Below are 8000 nucleotides of genomic sequence, written 5' to 3'. Positions count from 1 at the left end.
TGTCATAAATCCATCCTCTATTTTGTAGGCGCTATAATTTTTGCACAAACTAAAAAAAATATGCACTTATTGTGATTTATTTTACCATAAATTTGGATATTTATTATTGCAAAAAGTAAAAGATATTGTGTTTTTTTTTATTATTATTCTTTTGTGTATAGCTCAAAAAATAAAAGCCACAGAGTGATCAAATACCACCAAAAGAAATCTCTATTTGTGGAAAAGGAGGACGTCAATTTTGTTTGGGTACAGCGTAGCGCGACCGCGCAATTGTCAGTTAAAGCGACGCAGTGCCATATCGCAAAAAACGGCCCGGTCATTGAGCAGCCAAATCTTCCGTGGCTGAAGTGGTTAAAGCGCGCCTGTGATAGTAAAATTTATGTCGTTTGTCGCCACTTCATAGGTTTGCACAATTTTAAAAGTGTGACACGTTTGGTATCTATTTATCCTGCATAACATCATCTTTTATATTTTACAAAATAAATGTGTGTATGTATGGGTTTTTTGGCATTAAAATGTAAAAAAGTGAATTTTTCCTAAAAAAAAAAAATAGCATTTGAAAAACTGCTGCGCAAATACCGTGTGACATAAAAAAAATGTAAAAACCCACCCATTTATTCTCTAGGGCCTCTGCTTTAAAAATACCGCTGGCTACATGCAAAAAAAAGTGCCAAAAAATTCCTGGACTGGAAGTGGTTATGCAATGTGCAGCACAGCTTATAGAGTTCAGCAGTTGACAATGCAAGGGGGAAATAGGGGAGCAAAGAGAAAGTGAGTGGTGGAGATGGGGTGTAGGGAAAGAGACTCAAAGGGGGGAGAGAGGGGGATTGGGTGGATGGAGAGAAACTAAAGGGAATAAAGGGGGGAAGAGAGGAGGAGGAGAAGAGGAGAAGAGGAGAAGGAGGAAGGGAGGGAGGGGGGGGAGGAAGGGAAGAGGAGGAGGAGGAGGGAGGGAGGAGGAGGGAGGAGGAGGAGGAGGAGGAGGGAGGGAGGAAGGGAGGAGGAGGGAGGAAGGGAGGGAGGAGGGAGGGAAGAGGAGGAGGAAGGAGGAGGGAGGGAGGAAGGGAGGGAGGAGGGAGGAAGAGGAGGAGGAAGGAGGAGGGAGGGAGGGAAGAGGAGGGAAGAGGAGGAGGAAGGAGGGAGGGAGGGAAGAGGAGGAGGAAGGAGGGAGGGAGGGAAGAGGAGGAGGAAGGAGGGAGGGAGGGAAGAGGAGGAGGAAGGAGGGAGGGAAGAGGAGGGAGGAGGGAAGAGGAGGAGGAAGGAGGGAGGGAGGAGGAGGAAGGAGGGAGGGAGGAGAAGGAGGAGGGGGGAGGGGGAGGGAGGGAGGAGGAGGGGGAGGGAGGGAAGAGGAAGGAGGGAGGGAGGAAAGAGGAGGAAGGGAGGGAGGAAAGAGGAGGAAGGGAGGGAGGGAAGAGGAGGAAGGGAGGGAGGGAAGGGAGGAGGAAGGGAGGGAGGGAGAGGAGGGAGGGAGGGAAGAGGAGGGAGGGAGGGAAGAGGAGGGAGGGAGGGAAGAGGAGGGAGGGAGGGAGGGAAGAGGAGGGAGGGAGGGAGGGAAGGAGGGAGGGAGGGAGGGAAGGGAGGGGGAAGAGGAGGGGAGGAGAGGGGAGGGGGGAGGGAGGGAAGGGGAGGGAGGGGAGGGAGGGAAGGGGAGGGAGGGAGGGAAGGGGAGAGGAGGGGGAGGGAGGGAGAGGAGGGGGAGGAGGGGGGAAGAGGAGGAGGGGGAGGGAGGAGGGGAGGAGGGGGAGGGAGGGAAGGGGCAGAGGAGGGGGAGGGAGGGAAGAGGGAGGGGGAGGGGGGGAAGAGGAGGGGGGAAGAGGAGGGGGGGAAGAGGAGGGGGAGGGGGGGAAGAGGAGGGGAGGGGGGGAGAGGAGGGGAGGGGGGGAGGGGGGGAAGGGAGGGGGGGAGGGGGGGAAGAGGAGGGGGGGGGGGGAAGGAGGAGGGGGAGGGGGGAAGAGGAGGGGGAGGGGGGAAGGGGAAGAGAGGGGAGAGGGAGAGGGAGAGGAGAGGGGAGAGGGGAGAGGGAGAGGGAGGAGAGAGAGAGAGAGAGAGAGAGAGAGAGAGAGAGGGAGGGAGAGAGGATTGGGTGGAGGGAGAGAGACTAAAGGGGGGATGAAGAGTGAAGAGAGAAGGGGAAGATCTAATAGACTAAAGGGAGGAGGTTGAGCAAGAGAAGAGGGGAGAATGGGGGGATATGGGTGGACAGAGAGAGACTAAAGGGGAGGAGGAAGGAGGGAGAGAGACTAAAGAGGGAGAGAGAGACTAAGGGGGGAGAGGGGCAAAGTGACAGAGACTAAAGAGGGGAGAAGGGACAGAGACTAAAGAGGGGAGAAAAGAGAGATAGAGACTAAAAAGGGGAGGAGAGAGAGAGAGACTAAAGAGGGGAGGAGAGACTAAAAGGGGAGGAGAGAGAGAGAGAGACTAAAGAGGGGAGGAGAGACTAAAAGGGGAGGTTCTGCAGTTCTGTTTTTTTTCATCCAGGACTCCTTCACATGTGTGGTTAGGGGCAGTAAAACCGAGGCTTATCTGTGGTTTTACTGCTCCCTTTTTAGGATATGTTCACTACTGATTCAGTGGGAATGTGTTGGGCCGCTATTCCATCACAGTCCCATCAAATGCTAAGACAGAACGTCTTCTCCGGTATGTCTGGTTCAGTGGCGCATGCAGTACTTTTTTCCAGCACAACGCAGTGCAAGGCAATCCACCGCCTCGTACTGCTGTGGCCAACTGAATTTTATAAAATGTCCTTATGAGGTCGATTAAGGTGGTAATTAAACTCACTTGGTGCCTTATCTGCATTAAATCAGCCTCAGAACCCGTGTAATTCATATGTGTTCGGGTTTAAAGGGATGAGGTGGCAACCATAAAAGGTACACATTGTGCTTTGTTCCGTGGCTGCATAAAAAAAAAAGTTACCCCCCGTTACATTTGACGGGCACTGCTGCCCTCTGAACGGGACCCATTTAAATCAAAGGGCCTACACTGCAACCTACCTGCAATGTACATGGTTGTGGTGGGTGCAGCACTTAGGTGGTAAGGAAGCAACACATGGCCTTGTCACCACCTGTTAAATGCCTGGATTCAGTGCCAGGACAAGTCATCCAGTGCCAGAGCAAAGATGTGCCCCCTCCACCGTTCATGACAGGCAAGCTTAGTGGATCCTACATGCAGCAGTCACTACTCCTTTCAGCCTTGCAACAGAAGGAATGTGCCCCCATCCCTAAAGTAAACCATTGCGCCCAGGGCAACCACGCCTCTCGCCCACTTCTTGTCCCGGCCCTGCATGGATTGATTTTCAGAGGAGCAGCAGTTTTTTTTTTTTTTTTTTGCAGTCAGGGCATCTGTGAATCTCAAGGGGAGAGAGTGGGGGTTCAATGTACTCACCAGTTACTCCCTTCGCAGTCAGGTACAGCTTTTCTTTTTTTGAATCTGCAAAACAAAAACCGTTAGAGTTATGTCATGGACCCCGCGTGCAAATCAATTTCGCTTCTACACATACACAGAAAGTCCCGCCACTGCTGCGACGTAGATATTTGCCAGCACTCCATGGATCAACAAAATAGTGCAATGCTACGGAGCCATGCCTGACCAAGGGGTCATGCGTGACCCCCGAAACGTTGCACTTTTCCTTGTGATGTGATCATGTGATAAATAATCCATTTTGGGCGCGATTTTGCCGATCTGGAGAAAATATCTACTTTGTGACTTTCTGGACCAGTCTCCAGCTGGTTTTTGCTGCAGCAGCCAAACTTTAAGAGCTTATCCAGGAATGTGTGCGATGGGAATACGGAGTATTACCCCCGCGCTGCATGGGGGGGGGGGGGGCAGTATGGGCGGGGTAGACACAGCAGAGATAGGATTTGGAGGCGGGGCAGATTCAGTCCGCTCTGTCCTGTTCATGTAGCACACTGTGCCCGGGCGATCCTGTGTCTCGCATTAGCTCACTGGCAGGATTCATGTTAGTGAGGTAATGAGTAGGGATGAGCTCAGGCGTGTTCGCATTGGTCCACGTGCAGAGCCCACCAGGAAGTCGGCGCAGTGCTGTGCTAATCACAGGCAGTGAGACATTTCCCCTGATGTGCGGCTGCAGAGATCGGGAAATGTCTCACTGCCTGTGATTAGCGCTGCGCTCACTTCCTGGCGGGCTCTGCACGTGGACCAAGGCGAACACGCCTGAGCTCACCCCTAATAATGAGTAACGGGAGGATCGGCATAGCACAATGCACCCGCCGCAACACAAAGTCCGGGGGACCAGCAATGACATTGAAATTAGAGATGCTGCTGCTGTTTACAAATGATCGATTACAATTGTGTGCAGTGTGTGTGACAGGGAACACAATAATTTATTACTTGTCTTGTGGGGGGGGTGCCACTGAAATCTGGGGGGGGCCCTCCCCAGCACCTTCCTTAGAGGCCTTTCACACTGAGCCATGAGCAGCGGTAGCGCTAAAGCTCCGCTAGTTTTAGCGGCGCTATTCGGCTGCTAGCGGGGCACTTTTAACCCCTGCTAGAGGCGAAGAAAGGGTTAAATGCGCCCCGCGTAGCACTGCCGCTGAAGCGCTTTGGCAGCGGTGCTCATTCATTTCAAAGGGCAGGGGCTGTTTAGGAGGGGTGTATATACCACTCCTCCACCGCCTAGGGTTGCCACCTGTCCGGGATTCACCCGGACAGTTTGGGTTTTGAATCATGTGTCCGGGTTTCAAACTGCCTGAAACCCAGACACATTATTCAGACTGGACTATGGCTTCCCAGGGTTGCTGGCTGCAGTTGTCTAAGCTGAGAGTGTTACACTCTCTTTCATGCTGCCCAAAGCCAGCACTAACAATCCCCCCAAACACACACACTGGCGGGAGAGGAGAGAGGGCTCGATTTGCACCACTTCCCCCTACCCCTCTGTGTTTGCCCACACTCCAATCCCCGGGCGCTGTGCCTTAGAAAAGGAAAGTGGGGGCTGGAAATTTGAAGTCCAGCAGCCTCAGATATATCTGGATTAGAGGTGCTCACCATCCATCCCTGTCTGTGACTGAATTCTCCCACCCTCCCCCCTCTTCTCTCTCCTGCCTCTGAGTGAGTACACTAAAGGGAAATCAGGGTTCTCAGAGCACCCCTTACATCAGAGTTCCCCTTTACACCAGAAGCCCCAGTGTTCCCCCTTACATCAGAGTCCTCTCCGTACAGAGTTTTCAGTGTTCCCCTTACATCAGGGCTCCCAGAGCATCCCTTATGTCAGAGTCATTTCCGTACATCAGAGTTCTTAGTGTTCCCCCATACATCAGGGCTCCCAGAGAATCCCTTATGTCAGATTCCTCTCCATACATCAGAGTTATCAGTGTTCCCCCCTTACATCAGGGCTCCCAGAGCATCCCTTATGTCAGAGTCCTCTCCGTACATCAGAGTTCTCAGTGTTCCCTGAGCATCCCTTATGTCAGAATCCCTCGAGTTCTCCCTTACATCAGAGTCTGCAGAGTCCTCTCTTACAGTGTAGGGGAACTCTGCAGGTTCAGACATAAAAGGGAACACTTGTGATTAACTTAATATGATTAGAAATGTTATTTAATCGCAAAATATACTCAAAAAAAAAATGGCTGTGCACCGCTAAAGTGTTCGGGTTTGACTTGAAGAAAAGGTGGCAACCCTACCACCACCCCAAAGATGCTGCTTGCAGGACTTTTCTAACGTCCTGCCAGGGCAGCACCCCAGTGTGAAAGCACTCCGGATTTTAGGCGCTTTACAGGCATTATTTTTAGCCCTTTAGCCCCTAAAAAGGCCTGCAGTGTGAAAGGGGTCCGAGATCCATCACTACATTGTTTTCCTCCGCCTGACCAGCAATGTAAGGGGCTCCATGTTCCTGACTAAGGATGAGGTCAGGCGTGTTCACAAGCCGCATGTGCAGAGCCCACCAGGAAGTCGGCGCAGCGCTGTGCTAATCACAGAAAGTGAGACATTTCCCGATCTCTGTAGCCGCACATCAGGGCAGTGTCTCACTGTCTGTGATTAGCGCAGCGCTGCACCGACTTCATGGCGGGCTCTGCACGTGCCTTTTGCAAACACGCTTGAGTTCATCCTTACTGACCCCTGCACTCCATCTTTGTGTTGGCCGCATATTGTAATGATTGCCCATTGTCTGCCTGTGTAGTGTAATAATTGCCCTTTGTAGGCCATGTATGGTCAGGATGGCCATTGTCTTGTCTATTTATTGTCAGTGCTGTTTGTTTAGAGGACCATATTACTAGAATGTATCTCCAAAATGAGGACAATGTTCCGGCCCCGTAAGTGGGGGAAATGTTCTGCCCCTGAAGGGGTTAATCTAGGTTTCCACACTATATATGTGTGTATCATCATCTGCTGGAGATAAAAGACATCACAATGACTATGGAGGAAGAGGACGGACATGACGGGGAGTTACCGGGTGTAAATAAATCTCATTACCTCCTCTCCTGCCACTTCCAACAATGTCCTCTTTCTTCCTCCCGACTCACCTCTCACACGGATCTTCTTATTTATAGCTGGCATCACTTCCTGTCTTTACCTGACATCACTTCCGGTCCATATCTGACATCACTTCCTGTCTTTCATAGAGACTTCCTGTCCAGGTAGAAATGAGATCACCGCCTTGTGGAGATTAGAGGAACTGCAGCTCTGAGAAATAGTGTGAACACAATCTTGTGCAGTGTGTTTATGTATTGTATAGGCCTCTTTTGGGGGGGTCATGAGAAATGTCTCTCCCAAACAGGATATTACGCTAAGCCTGTAGATAAATAAGAGAGCCAGAAAAGTTGTTAGTGCTTCCACCCCGGGACAGGACCTCTGTGAACAGAGGGGATCCCCTTCCTGGGAAATTAATCAATAATCTAAAGTAATTGGGAGCAGAGGAACTTCTGCAACCAGCATATATCAATAACCATAAGTATACATATGCACACTAGCATAGAAATAATACAAGCATTACATAAGAAGAGATTAAAAACAGTATATATACATACTGTAGCACTGACTCCCGAAGGAGCTGCTGGTTTTATTGGGCTTACCGTTACCTTCTTGAGCTCGTCTGCGTCTAGGGGTTTCCCGAGGTAGATGGCCCAAAGAATTGTAGAAACTGACACTGGATCCTCTTTTTGGGATATTTATTGAAAAGATAACACAGTTTCTCAATGAAGGGTGGAGAGTTAGGAAGAAAGTTCAGGTACTTTTTGGAACTGCAGAAATAGGAAGTTTCTCGCAATAGAAATCCAGAGAATTACCGTTTCACAACTGGATTCTCACAGCTACCGGATAGACCTCCTCTCACTAGGCCTAGCAGCCGATAGAGTGTTTAAGTAGAGCAAAGTCTCTGCCACAGACTTGGATGTAGAACACTTGTGAAAAGTCTCTGCCACAGACTTGGACGTAACTGAGGGTTATAGACAAATTTAAAGAGCTATCAAACGGCACCAGTATTTCGCAGCCGGTGGGGCGATACCTTATGAGTGTAGATCCATTTAGTGTCCTTCAACTGAGCCTCCAGGCTCCTTCGAAGGAGCCAGCCTTGTGCATAGCCTCCTCCTGAAGAGTCCTCCCCTGGGTGCTTCTCCAGTTGCTGGGCCTCTCCTCAGGTGAGACGGCACCGGACCACCTTTGAATCCTTCTCTCAGTTACTTTGCCTCGGGCTATCCAGCCCCGAGACTCGGAATTGAATGGATCCGCACCCCAGGCCATGAGGGCCATGGGGGCTGTTCAGGAGGACCAGGACAAACAGACAGAAGATCTTCTGGTCCGGAACCCAGAATCACGTGATCCCCGTACCTTAAATACCACCTCCCAGAATGCACAGCAGGATGACACTCCCAGTGGGCTGCTTCAGAGAAAAGATGACACTCAATATGCCTAGCTAAACTGCATTCTCACACTTGCCAGTGGTGACATCAACAACTGTGGCCAAGGAGAACCCAGTGCAATCCAGCTGTTTCAAGCTGAAACCACAATTTGGCATAATTAGCCCCAAAAAGCCAACTGTGGTTTTAGGA

The 8000-nt window shown here is 50.8% G+C and overlaps 1 protein-coding gene across 1 annotated transcript in view; it reads right to left on the bottom strand.

The window, feature by feature from the left end:
- The window catches only part of LOC143989429 (uncharacterized), a 40323-nt gene extending 33409 nt beyond the window's left edge, over positions 1–6914 (bottom strand). The window contains exons 1-2 of the mRNA XM_077489556.1: positions 6427–6914; positions 3382–3426 (exon numbers count right to left, since the gene is read on the bottom strand). The gene's annotated coding sequence lies outside the window, so the exon portion shown is untranslated. The remainder of the gene's footprint in view (positions 1–3381; positions 3427–6426) is intronic.
- Between the last annotated feature and the right edge of the window lie 1086 nt (positions 6915–8000).

This window comes from Lithobates pipiens, unplaced genomic scaffold (assembly GCF_037356315.1).
Source record: "Lithobates pipiens isolate NorthernLeopardFrog02 unplaced genomic scaffold, aLitPip1_a1.2 Scaffold_18, whole genome shotgun sequence".
Lineage (NCBI taxonomy): Eukaryota > Metazoa > Chordata > Amphibia > Anura > Ranidae > Lithobates > Lithobates pipiens.
Note: the sequence above shows the minus strand (reverse complement) of the source record. Positions and strands in the feature narration are given on the sequence as shown.